Source organism: Stylophora pistillata, chromosome 12 (genome assembly GCF_964205215.1).
Source record: "Stylophora pistillata chromosome 12, jaStyPist1.2, whole genome shotgun sequence".
Taxonomy (NCBI): Eukaryota; Metazoa; Cnidaria; class Anthozoa; order Scleractinia; family Pocilloporidae; genus Stylophora; species Stylophora pistillata.
Genome location: NC_142530.1, coordinates 5257501 through 5264756, shown reverse-complemented (window position 1 = coordinate 5264756; position 7256 = coordinate 5257501). Strand labels below are relative to the sequence as shown.

General features: G+C 37.3%; 1 long non-coding RNA gene across 5 annotated transcripts in view; it reads left to right on the top strand.

Moving 5' to 3' along the window:
• Positions 1-2212: 2212 nt before the first annotated feature.
• The window catches only part of LOC148718510 (uncharacterized), a 122196-nt gene continuing 117152 nt past the window's right edge, over positions 2213-7256 (top strand). For all 5 annotated transcript variants that reach the window (XR_015993709.1, XR_015993708.1, XR_015993707.1 and 2 more), the window contains exons 1-2: positions 2213-2296; positions 6801-6885. This is a non-coding gene — a long non-coding RNA (uncharacterized LOC148718510). The remainder of the gene's footprint in view (positions 2297-6800; positions 6886-7256) is intronic.

Below are 7256 nucleotides of genomic sequence, written 5' to 3'. Positions count from 1 at the left end.
TTATGCATTCAGTTCTTGAACTAAAAAGAAAACAATGGTGTAGGAAATAAATTGTTTTACAACACTATGGGGCTGTGGGGAAATCCTAGCACTGTTTGCAATACAGTTTCTCTGGTCTCTCGCTCATGGTAAAGTCTACTAACTAAACGGTAAGATTGGCGTATAACCCCAAACTTATCATGCGAGTAGCACAGCAATAGATTGTCCCTTAGGAATGAGGCTTTGTTTGAGAGAAGATTTGATTGACGGAAATTCTTTCCGAGTAAGCTTACATTTTCAAAATCATCTTCAAACGTCATTACTCTTTTTCATCAAGCTCTAACTCTCGCAGCCATTCTAAACGTTAAGTTCGGCCTCGAGGATCGTGTTTCCCGCGGGTTTTTTGTTCCGATGCATGGTCATCCCCGTGCCTTTTGTTTACTTTTTCTGTTTTTATATCCTTTTTTTTTCTTTTCTATTTATCTTGTCGTTAATTTTATTACAGTTTTGCAATTGTGAATAGTCAGGTCTCGTATATCTCCTATTTTTTTTTTTTAATACAATCTCCCTTGTTCTTCAACAAGATAATTTATTGACTGATCATACTGGGTTGCATATGTAGTTTGATCAATAATGGTTATGTCACGTTTATCGTATTTATCGAATTGTTTAGACAAATGACAATGCTAGATTTTAGCTGTTTACAAAACACGTGGCAGTGCTTTTTCTTTCGAGTTCGCTTGTTACAATAAGGCGTCAACTTCAATTAATGAGTTATTTTATCGGTGTTCTTTGCATTCAATGATCGTGCTTAGCAGTACAATAATGAAATAAGCCTAGAAATCCCCCAAAGTCGTTCTCTAAAAGCCTCCGATCAAAAATTAAATTTGAAAAGTCATCATTTTATATGAATAGTTAGATTAAGCACCGCGAAAACGGCGAACGCTGAACGCCGGCTAGCCGTTTGTCGTTTTCCGTTCCGTCCGCGATGTTCGTCTGTTTAAGCTTCCCGACGACACGGTAGAACAAATGTTGTCGGTCGCCATTCACTGCGACTAGAAATAATGGATACAAAGAAGTAATGTATATTCCGCTTGAGTTTTAACTCTATTAGCTTTACAAGCAGTTCATATAAAAGTAAGATGATAAACGAAGCTTAGCTATAAAAGCAAGCGATCAAAATGTAGAAATAGTCGGTAAAAATGGGCTGCAAATACTCACGTTTTCGCGTTCCCTACAAACGGGAAAAATGTCCTCCTCGAGTAGAAACAGCAGCCGGCAAACGGTAAACGCGGGAAATGTCAGGTCAAGCGACCCTCTCTGCCGTTCGCGGAAAAAAAAAAAAAAAATACGTGGTGCTTAATCTCTCTAATGTCATTCAAACATAACCAAGACCGTGAATTGAAATCCAAGCGAAAAGAGACGACCAAAATATTTCTTATTTAGCAGTAGTTTTAATAGTTGGCAGAAGCTTCCAAAAGTAAATGGAATGAATACGCTGATTGGTAAGTGGTTGTAGCCTAGCTAAGCAGGATGAATTGAGGTAACTGATGGTCATGACCAAGTGAACTGGGGTGATTCCTCGTTAGACCCATGCTGTGTGGGCCTTCTCTGTTTATTTAAGCGATAAACCACACTTTCTATCGGTTTACCGGCTGATAAACCACGCGGGATGTTGGAAGATCAAATTTTTCATCAAACAGATAATTAATTTTGCGCAAAAGTAGAATTGCTAAAACGTCCTGGACTAACATATCCTTAACGGTCTCAAGCCCATTGTAAAGAGTTCCGGGGATCATGCGATTTGATCGACGCAGATTATTTTATACTTAGTCAGAGGACATATCTACAACAAGAAGACACGAGTTGTGGCGATTTATCAATTCTCATGACCTACTGAAGTCGCCAAAGTGAGGTTTGTGATCTTTCAGACACACTGATTAAATAAATGGGTAAAAGATATGCTGTATAAGCAAGCAATTACGACAAAATCTAGATCGCTTTAAAACACGTAAAATTATCTAAGCACAAGAACAAGCTTTTCTTTAGTTCTTTAAAGTACTATGTACTAAAAGCAAATAACAGTTGTTTCCTTCTCTCCTTTTATAATCAACAAATAAAAGGGCTTAGAAAAATTATTTGTAACCCCTGCTAAGGCTGAAACCTCAAGTGGCCAAATTAGTGACGTCGTCTTTTTTTTTTTTTCTTCTCCACAACTTAAAGGAATCTGGTGACGAGGGCAAATTGTTTTCTCCGTTATTTCGCCATCTTGGAGTATTTGGTCCAGCGTTGCAAATATTGGAAAGATTGTACCAAGGTAAGACGAGTTAATTATGATAAAGTAGCTGAATACAAGTGCAATTGGCTTCGATGATTTAGTACCTTGAAGCGTCTTAATGTTCACTTCAAACTGAAACATGTTAAAACCAAAGCGACTTTTGTTTGTAACTTCGCATCGGCTTGATGTACGGCTGTGGCGAAGTTACCTCCACTATCTGATGAATGTTTTTCATTCAGGACAGTGTATGGTGTTGCCTCCCTCGAACTTATCTAATACTTCAAAGAACTAAGTTCAAAAACCAGTCATATAACGACACAATGTTTAATTATTATAATTTCATGAGACTTAAAACTTCATGTTTAATGGGATGCACAAAATACCCCGCAAGGAGCGTTTCCGTTACTAAACTTCCCGGCTCGTTCGTTCGATTCAGATTTTTCCGCAATGAATGGCTCTCAGTCTATAATTTCGAAAATGACCTTATAAACTAAATTCATTCTAATGAAAGAATGCCGGAATCATGAAAACGCTCCAAAATTAATCATAGAATTGCTTTAACCCTTAAAGACTGTGAATCCCACAACACAACTGTCTGCCCTTTCAGCTTGCACGCTGTATATTATCAGATGTGACATTAACATGGGATGATCTTGCATTATGAATTCGAAGAGTCACTTTGATTTTAGCATTTATAGTTTTCAGTGCATGGTGCAAGTTAAGCACTAACCATGCAAATGATAGGAGGAAAAATAATTATTTAGCGGGAGAGATGAGAAATGAACATGGAAGTGTCCAGGTTTTGCGAGTATATCAAAGGCGAAGGAACAACTCAATAACTCAGGGCACGTATCCCGTTTTTTCTTTCATCGCTGTACCTTTAAAGAGTTAAAAGCGTAGGGCAGAGTTTCATTTCGGAACACCTTTTCAGTAACGTTTCATGCCAAGAGATTATAATCTCTTGTTTCATGCAAATCAGATAAGCTAACGTGTAATTAGGGTTTTTACCGTGACCTCCGCTTTTTAGTGCATCATTTCAGTTACCAAATATGCATAATTCCTGGTAAGCAGTTCTTAAAGAAATTTAAGCTAACAACATGTTTTCGCTGAGAAATTGCTTTTTTTAAGAGCTGAATGACTTGAATTGGTCCTCGTTATGAAGTTGCATTGCAAATATTATAATTTATAATTTGAAAACACTAAGGGAATTTATTTTTTGATTGAAAGATGGACGCTTCAATGATATCGCCCCGGGGAAATGGAATTTTTTTTTTGTTTACTGATTGAACTGTGTATTTGATGCGTGGTGGTCGATATGCCTTACTTTCCTTCTTCTGTTGAAGAATAAGAGATTAGGAACTGCATCGTAGTTCTTGTCAAATTATTTTATCGTACACTGACTGCATTTATTAGACATGAGATGGCGTTCGATTTATGTCTCGTTGTATTTTCTCATTCTCACCATTGTCAAATGGATAAGTAAAAAACAACATTTAGAATACATATTTAGGCAGCAAAGCAGCACGTGAATATTTTACTGAGTCCATATCTCTATTATCACCGCAGTAATTATACTAATAGAAGTTATTCAGCCTTAAGTTTATCGTTAGACTGCTAGGGATACAATATTCCAGCCTTAATTAAGCTCCATATGAACATATGCTGAAAATTACACAGTATCGTTGATGAGGACAATCGTGTAAAGAGTGGGTTCTAGTTGTCTAGGTCTGGCTCCAATTGTGAAAATCATTAGTACCACCTGCTAAGGCTGAAATCTAAAGTGGCAACACTAGTGATGTCATCACCTTTTTCGACTTCTCCATAACGTAAAGGAATCTGGTGAAGAGGGCAAATTGTTTTCTCCCTTATTTCGCCTTCTTGAAGTATTTAGTTCAGTGATGATAATATTGGAAAGGCTGTAACGAGAAAAGATGATGAGTTGATTGTGATGAAGTAACTCAATACAAGTAGAATTGGTTTCGGTGATTTAGAACCTTGAAGCGTCTTAATGTTTACTTTGAAACATTTCAAAACCAAATCAACTTTTGTTCGTAACTTCGCATCAGCTTGATGCTCGGCTGTGGCGAGGTTATATCTACTATCTGATTAATGTTTTTCATTCAGGACAGTGTATGGTGTTGCCTCCCTCGAACGTATCTAATACTTTAAAGAATTAAGTTCAAAAACCAGTCAGATAACGACACGATGTTCAATTATTATAATTTTATGTGATTTAAAACTTCATGTTTAATGTGATGCACGAAATATCTCGCAAGGAACGTTTCTGCTATTAAACTACCCGGCTAGTTCGTTCGATTCAGATTTTTCCGCAATGAATGGCTCTCAGTCTATAATTTCGAAAATGACCTTATAAACTAAATTCACTCTAAGGAAAGGATGCCGGAATCATAAAAAACGCTCCAAAATTAATCATAGAAGTGCTTAAACTCTTATAGAGTCTGAATCGCACAACACAACTGTCCGCCGTTTTAGCTTGCACACTGTATAATACGAGATGTGACACCAACATGGGATGTTCTTGGATTATGAAGAGTATTTTGATTTTAGCATTTATAGTTTTCAGTGCACGGTGCAAGTTGAAGTGCACCTAAACCCAAACATTTTTTTCGCTTAACAAAATAAGCGTATTTTTTGGAGTATTTCTGAGCTAAAATTTTTTTATTTGCTCAAATTTTCAATTTTCTGCGCCAAGTCAAAATATGGAAAACCGGCCGCCATCTTGCCCCACGACCGAGTTTAAAGAGGGATGGCTCTAGCGGGTAATGTGACGTCAAATAGAGAACACGAAAGTCTGCATTTTACACATTTTCACTTGCTTGGGAAGGTTGAAGTCGATATTGTCCGAAAATATGCCGACTAAGTGCGTTGTAGGAGGATTTAGCAACGTGCGAAATTTGCAAGAGGGTATCGCGCTTCATGCATTCCTCACACAACACAACTAGTCGGCATATTTCGGACAATATCGACGACAAACTTCCCAAACAAGGAAAAATGAGTGAAATGCAGACTTTCGTGTTCTCGATTTGACGTCACATTACCTGTTACAACCATTCCTCTTTAAACTCGGTCGTGGGGCAAGATGGCGGCCGATTTTCTGTGTTTTGACTGGGCACAGAAAATTAAAGATTTGAGCAAATAAAAAAGTTTTTGCACAGAAATACTCCAAAAAATAAGCTTATATCATTAAGCGAGAAAAAAGTTTTGGATTTAGGAGCACTTTAAGCTCCAATCATGCACACGATAGGAAAAAAATAATAATTATTCAGCCGCAGAGACGAGAAATTAACAGGGAAGTGTTCAGGTTTTGCGAGTATATCACAGGCGAATGAACAACTCAATAATTCAGGGCATTTATCCCGTTTTTTCTTTCATCGCTATACCTTTAGAGAGTTAAAAGGGTAGGGTAGAATTTCATTTTAGGACAGCTTTTCAGTGACGTTTTCATGCCAAGAGATTAAAACCTCTTGTTTCATGTATATCACATAAGCTAATGTGTAATTAGGGGTTTATTACCCGGTACGTACGCTTTTCATTGCATCATTTCAGTTATCAAACATGCACAATTCCTGGTAGGCAGTTCTTAAAGAAATTTAAGTTGACAATATGTTTCCGTCGAGAGATTGCGTTTCTTAGAGCTGAATGATCGGAACTGGTCTTCGTTATTAAGTTGTAGTACAAATAAAATAATTAATAATTTGAAAACACTAAGAACGTTTGTTTATCGATGGACGCTTCAATGATATCGCCCCGGGGAAACTGTCAATCTCTTTGTTTCAATTGTGTATTCGATGCGTGACAGTCGATATATCTCTTTTTTTCTCCATTCTTTTGTGGAAGAATTAACAAGTTTAGGAAGTATCGTGATTCATGTCAAATGATCGTATCTTACACTGAGTGCATTTATTAGACATGAGATGGTGTTCTATTTAAAAGTCTTTTTGTATTTTCTCATTGTCACCATTATCAAGTGGATAAGTACAAAATAACATTTAGAATACATATTTGGGTAGCAAAGCATCACATGAATATATTACAGAGCGCACATCTCTATTTTATCACCGGAGTAATATACCAATAGAAGTTATTCTTACATATAGCGTTAGACTACTAGGGATACAGCTCCAGCCTTAATTGAGCTCCAGATAAATCTACGCTAAAAATGATACAATATTGTTGATGGGGAAAATAGTGTAAAAGTTGGGTTCTAGTTGTCTAGGTCTGGCCCCGATTGTGCGAAGGTTGCATAATACTATCCACTGGTTAAAACACTCTCGGTCCATGGATAACTTCCGGCCATACGTTTTGCTATCACTTATCCGCTGGATAGCGATTCATACGTTGGATATCGTTATCCGCTTTTTATATGACTGGGCCTAGATGATTAGATTGGTTTAGTTATGTAACATTAGTTGACTCCAGTCAAGCAATATGTTTGCTATAATTTGATGCTCTTTTCACAAAGAACAGCCAATCGCGTCTCTCAGTATTTACAGCTCTTACAATCATCATTTTATCCTTCAAGTTTTGCCCAGTTCCTGATTTTAGGGCTCAAGATATCTAGCAGAATATGGAGACTGGGGCAAGCAAGTCTAATGACTCTGATGATGGTAAGTAACAAACGTTTTTATACATGGGAGAACTTCAGGCGGACATTCTGGTTAAAATTTTAAATTATTTTTGTCAAGTGATGAAAAATGTTATTATATCAACTGGGGTGTTTTACAAAGATTTCCTGTCCGGAGAAAAGCAGCAACAGTGCACGTGTAAAGTAACGGTATTTTTTTCGTGTGTTTGATAACGCCAATCAGCTGCTGACACGTCACTCACCTTTGGCGCCACTCTGACACGTTGACAAATGAAGACCACGAATGGAGAAGCATCTAAACGTTCTGATTAATGCCTAGGTCGCTTGTCGAAATTTCGTTATTGCTTAAACACTGAAAAAATTCGCAACGCTCACAGAAAGTGACGTTCAAAA